Here is a 13891-nt window from a genome sequence, read left to right as displayed (position 1 = left end):
TTAAGGCCAGTATACTACTCAGGATACAGTAGTTGCTTTAACAACCCTCAAATCTCTGTGGCTAAAAACCATAGAAGTTTATTTCTTGCTCTCATTAGAGTCCAGGGAGGTTTGTGGAGGAGGAGCACTCTGCTCCACATAGTCATTCAGGAACCTAAGCTCTTAGCATCCTCTACCTCAATCTGTGACTCTTTAGACCAGGAAAGAGTTTATCAGTGAAAGATGGGAAGAGGGAGAGATGAGTAGTGGCTAGGCTTAGAAGTGATGTACATCATTTACATCCATATGTGTCTAGCTATCACATGTTCACATGACCCCACTCTGACCAGAGGGCTATCTGGGAAATGTGCTATAGATGTGTGCCCAGGAAGAAAGGCAAGCAGCTCACCTTTAGCCTGTCTCTCTGAACTCCTCTGCTACAACTCTGTTCTTCCTCTGCTTACTAGCTACATGGTAGAGCGAAGAGGTTAAGATGCCTAGAGACCCTAGTTTCTTTTCCACTTTCATCTCAAAAATGAACTTGAAGTCCAGTCTTGGTATAGGCTACCATCCTCTCCTGCCTCATCTCCCCTGACTGGCCCAGAGTTGGCCTCTACCTACAGTGCTGGACTTCTATTTCCAAGGAGACTGGTGGCCCTAAGCTGGACCTGAAATAAGAGAAGTCACTGTGGGATCAAAGTAAATACAGAGCAAAAGAAAATCCCATGCACTGTGCCGACAATTCCAGGGAAGGCTATCACATAGTAAATGTGAATAAGTAGGGCAGGCAGGGAACAGTGGGTCCTCTAGATATATTTGCCCCTCCTAAAATTCTAGCTGAGTGTCAGTGCTTAGGAATATGGGCCCCTTGTTGCTAGATCTTCACATTTTTCAAGAAAAGTCAGAAATCTGGATTTTTATTTGAAAAATCAGTAATTTAAAAAAAATTGGTCAAACAAAATCCCTGTGGGCCAGATTCAACCAACAAGCTAACAATTTTCTATCTCTGGATTCTGCAATGTGACTCCAGGGACTGTAACCTCTTCACCGTTCTGCTGCTCATAGAACAATCAGAAGAGCTCAGCCTCTGGTACTCTTGAATAACCTGTCTCATAAGGAGGGAGGGAACTGGGGCAGGGCTGGGGGGGTGGGGGGAATGCATTCAGAAGAAGCACCTCTGATAAACCTGACTTTGAAACGAGCTACCGGATGCTGGTATGCCAGTGATGTCCAAAGTGCCAGAAAGAGGATGCCCCTTCTAGGTGCATGCAGTCTAGAACATTCCAAGGTTAGGCTAGAGATTGGGGATAAAGAATCTCTTCCTCAGGGGGACCTCTACCTCTCATTACCTCTTGGATCCTGGCATACTGTTGACAAACTCTGTCCCACATCTGGGTTCTAGCATACCCCAATTTATTCTGTGCAATAATGCAACTCTGAGCCATTATGATCTCACCAAGTACTTAGAGAAGGTGACTTGTACATAAACAAGTTACAGAAAGCCAATAATGATTTATTGCCATGTGATATTTACTGTATCTATGACATCCAGGCTTACAGTCTTGACTTTCCTTCATTTTAACTTAAATCCCAATTGAAAAAAAACCTTCTGATTAAGTCCAAGAAGGGACTCACCAACATGGAAGATGGAAAAGCTAGAAAAAAAATCTAGTATTGAATTAGAATTAGATGCATTGGTATTACTGTGGGAATTTTTAATACATATAAACAGACATGGGAATAGTTACAAATGTGATATATGTGTGTATATTAATATATATGTATGTACATGTGTATACATGAATATATTTTCAACTTCATCTGCTGAAGGGGCCTGGGAGCAATGACAGCCCAGTAGAAATGAGCATATTGAGTGCTCAAATCAAACTTGGCATCTAAATGTCATTTTTCACTAAAAGGAACCGAATCTCTTCAGTGGAATAGCAGTTTCTATCACTGGGTTAGGAAGAGCACACCTTTTCTTTTTTTTGACAGAAAATACAAAAATACTCAAAAGAATTACTGGAACAAAAGAGTAAGAGCCAGCTTGAAGGGGCCCCCACTGGCCAAATCTAGAAAAAATTTAGTATCTAAATATATAGTGGGCATAACACTGTCTAGCAGCTGCGGAGACCCCACATGGTTCTGTCAATGCCCTGATAGAGAATTTGAGGCCAATATTAAATTTGAAATATTTCAAATGGGTGGGTGCTGAAATACTTTAGCAACATAAACAATTATATTGTCAGTGAAAGAGCCATCAGTAAAAAAACAAAACAAAAAAACAAAAACAAACAAACAAAAACCAGGTCACCTGACAGCCTATCCAAATTCCCATCTAAATATATTCCAGCCATGCCTAACAGCTATGCAGGCGCAGTTAGGGTATAGAGAGCCAGATGCTCTTGAACTTTTTTATACTACAGTGCAAGATGATTATGACAAAATATGACCTTCACTAGTCCACAACAGATGCATCCCTAGTCTGTTTTTCAGTGCTCTCTCTCTCTCTCTCTGTCTTCATTTGAGAATATGAAAGAGAAGTGGGTACTTGAGACACCACTGTCCACAGGCTCCTTTCTTGCTTGTTGGGACCAGCATTGATCTCAAATGATCCCTCTACTCCTGAGACACATGCTAAGAACAAACAAAAGTCTATCACCCTGAAGACTGCTGAAAAGCAGGGCCATGGCCTGAAGGTTCTCAAGTGTGTAGGGTGTTTTGCACTCAAATGGAAAGGCCAAAAGAGTGCATTTGACAAAACACTGTTTATTAGCTGTCCTATAGCCTCCAGAACAGAAGAGCTACGATTGTGTGCTGCTACAAACATCCCTCTAGAGCCCTTTCTGCACCAGTGGTGTCCACATGCTACTAAAAGCAATGTTTACATTTAACTAAAGATTAAAAATTAAAATATGCTTTCGTAATAATGACAAATGCCCTGCATTCACCCACATGTACTTTTGTGAGACAAGGCCCATAGGCATGGTCTAACTCAATTTAAAAACTAGTTAATGCATAAGAAAAGTGATCAACACCATTTTTTTGGTCTTCATTTAAAAGGAAGGCATGGGGCGCCTGGGTGGCTCAGTTGGTTAAGCGACTGCCTTTGGCTCAGGTCATGATCCTGGAGTCCCGGGATCGAGTCCCGCATCGGGCTCCCTGCTCGGCAGGGAGTCTGCTTCTCCCTCTCCCACTCCCCGTTTGTGTTCCCTCTCTCGCTGTGTCTTTCTCTGTCAAATAAATAAATAAAATCTTTAAAAAATAAAAGGAAGGCATGCTTGTAATGACTCAAAAATTCTTGGCTCAAATTGTTGAAACTGCTTCCTGGTTACACTCTGGAGAGCAATTTGGTACATCTTAGTGAACTTTTTTTGTTTTTTGTTTTTTCTTCTTTTTCCTTTGAGGGGATGTATGCAGCAGTTTTTATTTGGTCTTGTTTTTAATTAACCAGTGCAGAGGAGTATGGATTGATTGCTTATTCTGCTTCCTAGACCTAATTTGGAAAACATAATCCCCATGTGTTCTATGAGAAAGTAATATAATAGAGTAAATGTCTCATTTAATAACATATAATCTTTTTTGAAAGTTGCTTTTTCTCTCCTTGAGTGGGCCCAGTATTTTGTGAAACTTATTATGACTTATAAAAATAGATGGAACTTTGATGTACCATAAATATGACTATGACTGTCAAGGAAATTTGTCTGCCATATGTTGTTCTTGAAGTTTTTTTCTGACCTCTTTCACTGATAGAGAAAAGTATTGCACCTTTTCAAATAATCCAAATCATTTTAGCTCTTAATTACTTCTCTGTTTAGAAATATGCATACAATGTGGGATTGCAACCCATTACATAAAATCATAACCAAGGAGTCCATATTAACCTAAAGTTAATAAATACAAAGGGGAGAAGAGAAAGTTCATCCTTAAAATAGAATACCAGCCAACATGTGTAGACAGAATGGGGAAAATAATCATTAGTTGACAGTCAAACCATCACAGCAACACTTGGTACTAGCAGGAGTTGTCACTGGATGTGAGGTTTGGTGGATGGAGGTTTGAGGGATAGGATAATTTCAGAACATCTCTTCACAAAAGATGGATCAAATACAAAGGGGGAAATGGCAGCTTTATGTGAGGAAGGCTGGCAAACACTAGGTTGTCCCGGTGATCACGATCAGCATCTTAGTGGGACCAGTAAATATCATGTGACCACTGACATGATGTGCTGTAAAGAGTCCAGCACCATTTCTGAGCTATTCCTGCCAAAAATATGTGGCTCACATCTGGTTAGGAGGAAACATAAGACCAACCCCAATTGATAGTCATTCTATAGACCACTGTATTCTTTGAGCTTTACAAAGACATGAGGACAGAAAAAGACTGTTCCCAACTGTTGGAAATTGATGTGACATGTTCACGAAATATAACCTACGTTCCTAGGTAGGATGCTGGGCCAGAAAGGAAAATAGACATTTGGTGGGACAGTTGGTAAAATTTGAATGGGGTTTATGGATGGGATGGTAATGTTGTACCAGTGTTGATTTCCTGATTTTCAGAGGTTTGCAAAGTGGCAATGTAAGGGAATATTCTTGTTTGGGAGAAGTATATCCCAGAATATTTAGTGGTAAGGGGAAATCTGGGTTTGAGGAATGAGGAAGTTCTTTGTTTTGTTCTTGCAACTTTTTGGTAGATTAAAAACAAAACAAAAGGCTGGAAGAAAATAAAGCAAAATAGGAAGAGTAGTTGCCCTCTGAATACCAAGATTATGCCTGGTTTTTTAAATGTTTTGTTAAATTTTGTTATACTTTCCAGGTATTCTATAATAAACATGCAATTTTTAGTTGAAGGGCATTATAATAAAGTACATAAAGTATACCCACTTGATTTCTTACTTGTGTATACACACTGGGCGAGACAGTGAACATTTCCAGCATGATATAAGGTTCGTCTAAGGGGCTTCCCTGTTCATACCTCATCACCAGAAGTTTCCATTATTCCAACTTCTGTCAGCTATCTTTACCAGTTCTTGAATTTAATATAAATGGAATGACACAATTATGTTCTCCTTTGTGTCTGGCATCTTTTGTTCAATATACGTGTGAGAATCATTCATGTTATATCTACCAATAGTTTACCCCTTTTAAGTGCTGTGAAGTATTCCATTATTTGAATATAACAGTTTATCCACTCTCTTCTTGGTGAGAATTGTTTTTCCTGTTTGGAGCTACTATAATAAAATTTCTATGTGCTCTCTTGAACATTTCATTTTGTGGAACCATGACCTTAGGGGAGGAATTGCTTAGATGTGGTGTAGACCAATGGTCAGCAAACTTTTTCTGTAAAGAATCAGATAATATTTTAGGCCCTGCAAGCCCAATACATTCTGTCATAACTAGTCAACTCTGCCACAGACAATACCCATTCTCCAAGCCTTTTTAGAAACTAGTAGTTGCCTCTGGACACAGTTCTGATATCTGTTTGTGACAGTTATTTTTGATTATGAGGCACAAGCATGAGAACAAGGCAACATACTAAGGATGACAGGGCAAAAATATATAAAGAAAATGAGTCTCTGATGGCATTTTTGAGCAGCTAAACCAAAGCCAGAAACTACCTACTTCAAAAATAATTTATGTGTGAGAAAAGTAAATCCCTATTAAGATTCTGTGAGTTTAATTTTTTGTTACTTATAACTCAATGCATTGCTAACAGATATTTTAATTCAGCTTCAGTTATTCAATAAGCTAACACAGATTTGTTGAATACCTGTTGTATACACTATGATTCTGTTATGCTTTTGTTTCACTGAGTATTAAAAGGAGTTCACAATATAACTCGTACTTGAAGAACTATAGTATTTTCAAAGTAAATAGAGAAATATATCAGTAAATATTAAAAATGAACACATGATACATAACCACCCTATTTCAAATAAATGATATGATAGTGACCAATTGATATTTCTAAATATAAGTATTCTCCCATTCTTTGTGGGAAAGTAAATATTCCCTGCTGGATATTGAAAGGGAAAGGACTGCTTCAGTCTAAAGATTGAGTTTGATGCCATTCACAAGTGAAAGGCAATTGCTTTCATGGAGAGATTTAAGAGCTCCTAAAGTCGTGTAAGCAAAGTTAAATTCCTAGCCTGCATGTCCTCATGTTTTAAAAAGTCTGCTGCTAAAACACTTTTTTGGAATTAAGGAATTATCCAAGAGTGTTCCTTATTAAAATAAATATCTTAGCCAGAAGGTGTAACATTAGTAATCATTATTGTAAGTTCGTGTACCATGGTGCTAGCTGAAAGCAAGCCTCTGGAGGATTGAGGTGATAAAGAGGTATAATTTGAAGGAGGTTTGCAAAGCGAGGTGTGGAAGGGAGTTTTGGAAGGTTTAGGATATTCCCTGGGAAGCCAAGTATATTTGTCTACTCAGGCTGCCATAACAAAATACCACAGACTGGGTGGCTTAAATGACAGAAATTTATTTGCTCACAGTTATGGAGGCTGGAAGTCCATGATCAAGGTACCAGTAAATTCAGTTTCTGGTGAGACCTCTCTTCCTGGCTTGTAGATGGCCACCTTGTCACTATGTCCTCACATAGTCTTTCCTTGGTGCCTGTGCTTTGGGGGAGACAGATAGCAGGCTCTCTGATGACTCTTCTTATAAGGACACTAATCCTCTTGGATCAGGGCCCCACCCTAATGACCTCATTTAACCTTAATTACTTCCTTAGAGGCCCCATCTCCAAAAACAGCCACCTGGGTGTTAGGGCTTCAACATATGAATATTGTGGGGGACACAAACATTTGGTCCATAACACCAGGAAACAGAACAAGGTGCTGAATGTTGAAGGGAAGGAACAAGAGAAAATCATACAGAAGCCATGTGACATGAAGGCAGGGTCACTGGCTTGGGGGCCCAGGGTTCTGGTCCAGGCCTTACCACCAACTTGTTGTGTCATGAGCTATGTGGTTCAACCACTTTGTATACCTTCAGTTAAAATGAAAAAAGCAAATGGGAGATTGCTACAGTCAAGCATATAATGGAGTAGATGTGGAAAGAGGCAGTATGACTCTTAGATCAGGGAAACAGATCTCTGACACTGGCCCCATGCCTCAGGAGTCAGTGCTCTGGAGTGCCTTCCTTCAAGGAAGTCCTCCTCTAAAGCCTGGCACTTGTTGGGACTAGCCATGCCATCTGCACTTGGTGTGCCAAGCCCAGATAATGGCCATTTTCTTTCCCAGGAGCACTTTCCAACCTTCTACCTCACATGTAGTGTAGACCAGAAGCCCTATGGAGCTCTGGAACTCATACATACAGAGTCATCCTAGAGCCTCCTAGAGATACCAAGTCCCAGGAAGCAGCTTGAAGAACAGGTTACTACCACTGGCTGCCACAGTGATTCTTTTACAGGATCACATGAGATTGGGTCACCAAAATAGTGATGAGACACTAAATTTGGGCTCTCACTCACATAGGACACAGGACAAAGAATCTTCACATGCACTGATTGGAAGATAAATAAGTACCTCTTCTCTACCTATCATTTTAAGTCTTCAATAAATCACCAAAACTCACATGGATCCATGAATTTTGTAATACAGTTTCTAATCAAACTGCTTATACAGACAGGCAACCTACAAAAAGATTTTCCCATAGCCCATGTGTCCCGGGGGATAGCTCTAGAAAGGGGCATACCTACTTTACATTTTGTCTGAAACTATATATGGTTAAGAGATTAGAGGAGTCAAAGTAGATAAGAATTAATAGAAAGTTTCCAGAAGGGGAAATCCTGGCAGCTAGACTATTACTCAATCTTTGGGGGAAAAAAAAAAAAGAGCAATTCAGAACCTTTAGGTATCTTTGTTTCTTTTAAATAACACTAAGGACAATAAATTAAATTGAATCTCAAGGCTTAAAATTAATTACTGAATGTTGAGCTCTTCAGTACTAATCACATGTCAGATATCTGGGTACTTACTCATTCACTGCTCTATAAACAGACTCCTAACCCTGATCTTGGCCGTTGAACTGTAGAGCAGGCTGCTGAGGTCTGGTTTTCTGTCTCTCCTCTTATAATTGAAAAAGCAGCTAGGCAGTTCTTAGTGGGTCATTTCTAGGCCTCAATTGGACTGGTTCAGTGTGTGATTTTGGTGCCCAAAAGCCTTTGGATACAGTGCCAGTTATCAGTTGATTACGTTTCAGCTCTAATCTACCCTTTGTTACTTGCTCTGCCATATTGGAGCTAGACCATTTAAGCATTTCTGCTTTGCAGCAAGCGTGATGTTAAGCTTTGTCAGTAAAGTGCTGTGGAGGGACATTGCAGGAGGAAGGGTCTTCTCTTCTTGGTGCCAGTGCGTTCACCTCATTAGACAACTGCATGTGTATGGTCTTTTCTGCAATGGGCCGGCAACAAATATCACCTTCCAGTGAGCATCTTCCCCTACCACCTACCTCAGAAAGCCGTGCAACAGAATGCCTCTGTTGAGGGTCCTTGCTACTACAGGCTTCCCCCAGCTCCTCCTCTGTACCTTCGGAGTTCACTTTCCAATAAAATGCTAGCAAGTACTCATTTTCTAATGCTAAACTTATAGCACCCATTGTGTGAACATTTTCATTCTGCAGAAACTCTGCAAATGGTTTAAGAAGGGAAAAACAGAAATGAGCCTTAGGGAACACTTACATTTCTCAACATGTTTGCACCATTTTTATTCCCCAGAGGAAGAAAGACTGAGAGAAATGAAGGTAGGGTGGTGCAAGCTGCCAAGGGAGAGGCTGGAAAATTGATTATTAATCTGGCTCTTAGGATACCTGAAACTTCTGGCATATATCTAGATGCCAAGATCAGTTAGGAACACTTTTTATGAATCAGGCACTGTTTTAAAGATTGCTAGAATAATCATTTAATTCTAACCACCACCTTATGAGGACAGCCCAACTATTAGCCTTGTTCTAAATGAGGTTGCATAACTTGGTTGAGGTCTACAAGTGGCAGAGCTTGGATTTCAACCAGAACATTCTGGCTGCAGAACATACACCCTTAACCACTGTGCTAAAGTAATGTACTTGGTGGTCAAGCTTAGAGTGTCTTGGAGGGAATCCCTCAAGACAGCTCTTAAAAAAAAAAAAAAAAAGTAAACCCCATAGTAGCTTAACCACTGTTTTACATTATACTACAACCCAAATCTGTTTGAACCCAAATATCCACTTTCTTCACTTGGCATCCAAACACTGAAAATTGCTAGAGATGTCACAAAGCCAGACTGTCATACAGAATTTAAACTCATGATCATTAATCTCAAAGGGACACAGAACCCTCCCCACTGATTCTATTGGTTCCCTCATCATAAGCTCACATTCCCACACTCTGGGGCATTTCAAGTTCTCTTCATCCCTCAAACCTCTCCCACCCTCTTCCTCCCTACCTTGCCTCATTTTTAACTGAAAAGTAGAAGTCATCAGATAAGAACCTTATCTTCCCACAGTGAAATCCACAGGCCCTCCTGCATTTGCAGACACATTTTCTTCCTATTGAAATGGGAGAAAGGCCTTCCTTCTAACAATGGTGGGTTCTTCCACTGTACTCAGGTCATTCCACTCTCTGCTGTGTCAGGAGTTCACTTCAATCTTCCCTCTCTTTTCTGCACTCCTGTAGCAATGCTCTCTCTCTGTGATTGATCCCATCAGTATATTCATGTGCTCTAGTATCTCACATCTTAAGATTCTTTTTTGACGCTACAGCCCATTCCATTGCTCTGTTCTCATCCACAGCAAACCTTCTTGTATTCATTTTTGTAGTATATACATACAATGGAATATTACTCGGTCATCAGAAATGATGAATACTTGCCATTTACATCGATATGGATGAAACTGGAGGGGATTATGCTAAATGAAATAAGTCAATCAGAGAAAGACAATTATCATATGGTTTCACTCATATGTGGAATATAAGAAACAGTGCAGAGGACCATAAGGGAAGAGAGGGAAAACTGGATGGGAAGAAATCAGAGAGGGAGATAAACTATAGAGGCTCTTAACTATGGGAAACAAACTGAGGGCTGCTGAAGGGGAGGTGGGTGGGGGATGGGGTCACTGGGTGATGGGCATTAAGGAGGGCACACAATGTGATGAGCACTGGGTATTCTATGCAACTGATGAATTGTTGAACACTACATCTGAAACTAATGATGTACTATGTGTTGGCTAATTGAATTTAAATTAAAAAAAAAAGGCTGTATTCATTTTGTCACCTGACATGCTTACCCTGTCCAGTTGACTTTTGTCCTTAATGCTCCAAATGAAACTGAACTAGTTAAGTCCCCAGTAACTTCCACATTTTCAAATCCAGTGGCTTATTCTCAGAAACTTACCTTATTCATTTAACTTGGTGGCCTTTAACATTGGTTACTTTTTCAAACGTTGGTTACTTTTCCTGTCTTAGCTTCCCTGATAGCATATTCTCTTAGTTTTCCTTCGTATCAGCCAGATTGGCTACATAGACCATGGATTGGGAAACATTTTCTAGGTTCCAAATAGTAATATTTTAGGCTTTGCAGGCCACATAAGACTCTGTCCCAAATTCTTTTTTGTATATTTGGGTTTTTCTTAACATTTTAAAAATATAAAAAATGATTCTTAGTTCATGGGCCACACAAAAACAAGACTACAGACCAGATTTGGTCTATAGGTTGTAGTTTGCCAATCCCTGACTTAAAACAACAAAGGTTTAATTCTTGCTTATGTTCCATCTTAATCATGGGTCAGCTGAGGGTTCTCATTTTAGTGACTCCAGATTCAAGCTTGTCGAACAGACACCATCTCAAACATGACAGTCTCTGGGCCAGAGTGAATGAAATGAGGGTTCTGGAATGTTCCACATCAGCACTGGTGGCTCACAACTCATTGGCTGGAAGTAGTCACATGGCCCACCCAACCGTAAGAGAGTCCTGAAATTTAGCCCCACTGATGAACATCACTAATCAGAATCACATTTTTGGAAGGTGGTTCCCATAGGTCTCTCCCGTTGCTGTATGTCTTATAAGCAGAGGTACTGACAGCTTTTGTTCCAGACCACCTTTGCAAGGATGTCTTTTTGTATAGCAAAAAGCCATGAAAGATAGAAGTTGTGCCTCATTCTGGAGCATAGTTTTTTTACTGTTCAATATAATAATGTGTTCCTGAGGCAACAGATGGGCTAGTTGGCTTGGAACCCATTAAAAAATTGGGATTCCCTAAGCTCTGATTTCCTCACCTATGATACAAGCCCATGGTGTGTGCAACATCTATATATCACCCCCACTGGATTTGGGGACAGGAGGAACTGAGCGAACATGAAGTTCCTGTGGCTTTCTCTGTCATGCAAAATAAAGTGCTTTGTCCCTGACCCAGCATCTTGTGTCTTCTGACAGTACCCATGAAACCACAGCAGGCTAAGTCAGAAGACAAAAAAGGTCCTCATCCTCATGGGCCTTATATAAGAGTGGGGCCACTTTCATTCTTGTCACTTTATCATAAAGGTCTTTCCTGAACTTCCCTATAAGTTATTCTCTATCACATCATCCTATTTCCTTCAAAGATATTATAAAATTTTAAAACATAAATTCTGTCTTAATTTTCCATTTCCCTTCTCTTGAATGTAAACTCCTTAAAAGTTGACATCACCATCTTCAGCGCCAAGAACAGTGGTCTTGGCACAACATGGCACAACAGCCATGTTGAAGGAAGAGGGGACAGAAGAGAGGAAGAAAATTATGTGGGTGTTGTGTGCCTGATCCACAACAAGTCTGAGTACTTCTCTCCAGCTCCAGAGTCAAAATATATTCAGAGAGGTTGGCCAAAAGGACAGCTAAGCCTTCAGGAAAGGTTAGCCACCGAGAGTCAATCCAGATTTAGAGATCTTTTTCTGTATTTCCATGCCAAACCATATCCCTGAATGGAGCTAAAAGTTTCTCCCCTGACTAGACAGGTATGGGTATAGATCTTGGCTGGTCCTTTGCTACAGACCCCCAGCCTTCCCTGCAAAGCCAACCCTGACTGTACAAGGAAAAGGCCCAGGTGTCAACTTTGTGGTGGTGATGGGTTAGGGAGGATGGAGGCAGACAGTTTGTCTTTAATTTGCATTTTTCTCTTAGCATGGATTTTGTAAGGTTCCCTCAGTCTGCACTTTCTGTGAATTTTATTTCCAATCTAGTGACTCAACAATTTTTAGATGAAAAAATGCACCTGCCTTTCCTTGCCTTGCCAAATTTGGAGGGGATACAAAAAAGGCTATTCTTGTAAAAATATGTTTTTTTTCTAATTACCATTATCTCTTTCCAAAACTTAGTGTCTCCTGTTTATTTGTGTTCTCTTTTGCTCTCTTGGTGGTTTTCCCATCCCTTTTTCCTTTTGCTTTTCACATTGCCAGCTTTCTTTGGGATTTCAGCTGAAATCCACAGCATTACTCTGACTGTTGACATTTTCAATATCTCTTTTCTTACCTGAATTTTAGATCTTGCAAACCAGCTTGGGGAGAGTGACAGCAATTTTTACTTATTTACTTTAAATTGCAACAATAGTTCAAAAGGTTTTGAATTTCTAGAGTAAGGTGATGTATTGTTTTATTAATTCAACCATTTAATACAGACTGAAGAATTTGCTGGCTTTTGAGTGAACATGACAAATGGAAGACTCAATTTCTTTTTTTGAAGTGAGCTAAGCAAATGTTTACTTCAGTAATGAAGGGCAAATGTGAGTTACACACTTCTGGTGCCTTGGAATTGCTTTCTGTATTGGCTAAAACAGGGATTCTCAAAAAGGTACTCCTACAGAATAGTGTCCCAGTGAGATGGGCTAATGTGTTCTACTGCTCAAATTTTAACATTAGTATTTTCCCAATTATCTGGGGAAAAAATAGATGAACTGAACTATTTCCTTGATTTTAAGATTTTTCTCCCATAAATAGTGTTCATGCATGTGGAAGCTGCTGCTGCTTATCTGTTAATAAAAGTCTACAGATGACCACACTTAATCAATAGCAAACAGATATTTACATAAAATTCAGAATCTGGTTATCTTGCTAAATCTTTTGCATTATTTTTCCAAGTACATCTTTTCATACATCTGAAATGGTTCCTGGCTTCATGAGGAAATAAACTCAATATCTGTGGATCTCTAAAATGAATTCTTTGATGTCTAGTTGTTCTACTATCTAAAACAAAATTGTCACTCTCTATTCTAGACCATGACACAGATCAGTTTTCATAATAGTAAAATTATAAAGTGTTTAAAATTCAGTCTTAGAGAACCCTCATACTACCTATTCTATATTCTTCAAAATTCATTAGCTAACCTGGTCAGCCCAAAGGAGACTCCTAAATGAATGCTAAACAAGTCCAAATGCTATAACAAGATTGTACCTCCCACTGTCTCTTCCGTGGACTTTCTCATCTGGTTTTTCCACTTAAAACTGCAGAGTCAGAATGTTTATTTCTTTCTGTATATGTTGATTTGAAAAAAATGGTTATTCTAGGAAAACTTGGCTTAGTTAATGCCAATGAACATCTACTAGGGTTCTTTCTTTGTTTGCTGACTATGGATGACTATGGATGGATTTCCATATTAACCGTTATTCTTAGTTTCCCGTGTGTGTGTGTTTGTGTGTGTGTGTGTGTGTGTGTGTATGTGTACTGAATGACCTATCATTCAACCTCAGGTCAACAAAATGATTTAAACTACTATCTCTGTGGACCCATTTAAGATGAAAGCATATAAATCAAGTGCTATGAAATAAAAGAAACATCATTCACCACACTGTTAGTCTGCAGTAATGAGGCTGGATGCATGCTGAGTTTGGGTTAAGAGGAATAGAGCCGTCTTATAACATATGCGACATATGGAAGCTGTGTGCCCAAGCATTTGTGGTATAG

At 39.6% G+C, this 13891-nt stretch overlaps 1 long non-coding RNA gene across 1 annotated transcript; it reads left to right on the top strand.

The window, feature by feature from the left end:
- The first annotated feature begins 1275 nt into the window (after positions 1 to 1275).
- Positions 1276 to 13466, top strand: LOC145720611 (uncharacterized). Its single transcript, XR_014143698.1, has 2 exons — positions 1276 to 3046; positions 3255 to 13466. It is a non-coding gene; the product is annotated as an uncharacterized LOC145720611 (long non-coding RNA).
- Positions 13467 to 13891: the final 425 nt, after the last annotated feature.

The sequence above is a fragment of the Leptonychotes weddellii genome, chromosome 3 (genome assembly GCF_054177405.1).
Source record: "Leptonychotes weddellii isolate Sample4059 chromosome 3, ASM5417740v2, whole genome shotgun sequence".
Taxonomy (NCBI): Eukaryota; Metazoa; Chordata; class Mammalia; order Carnivora; family Phocidae; genus Leptonychotes; species Leptonychotes weddellii.
The sequence above is the reverse complement of the archived record's forward strand: the minus strand, read 5'-3'. Positions and strand labels throughout refer to the sequence as shown.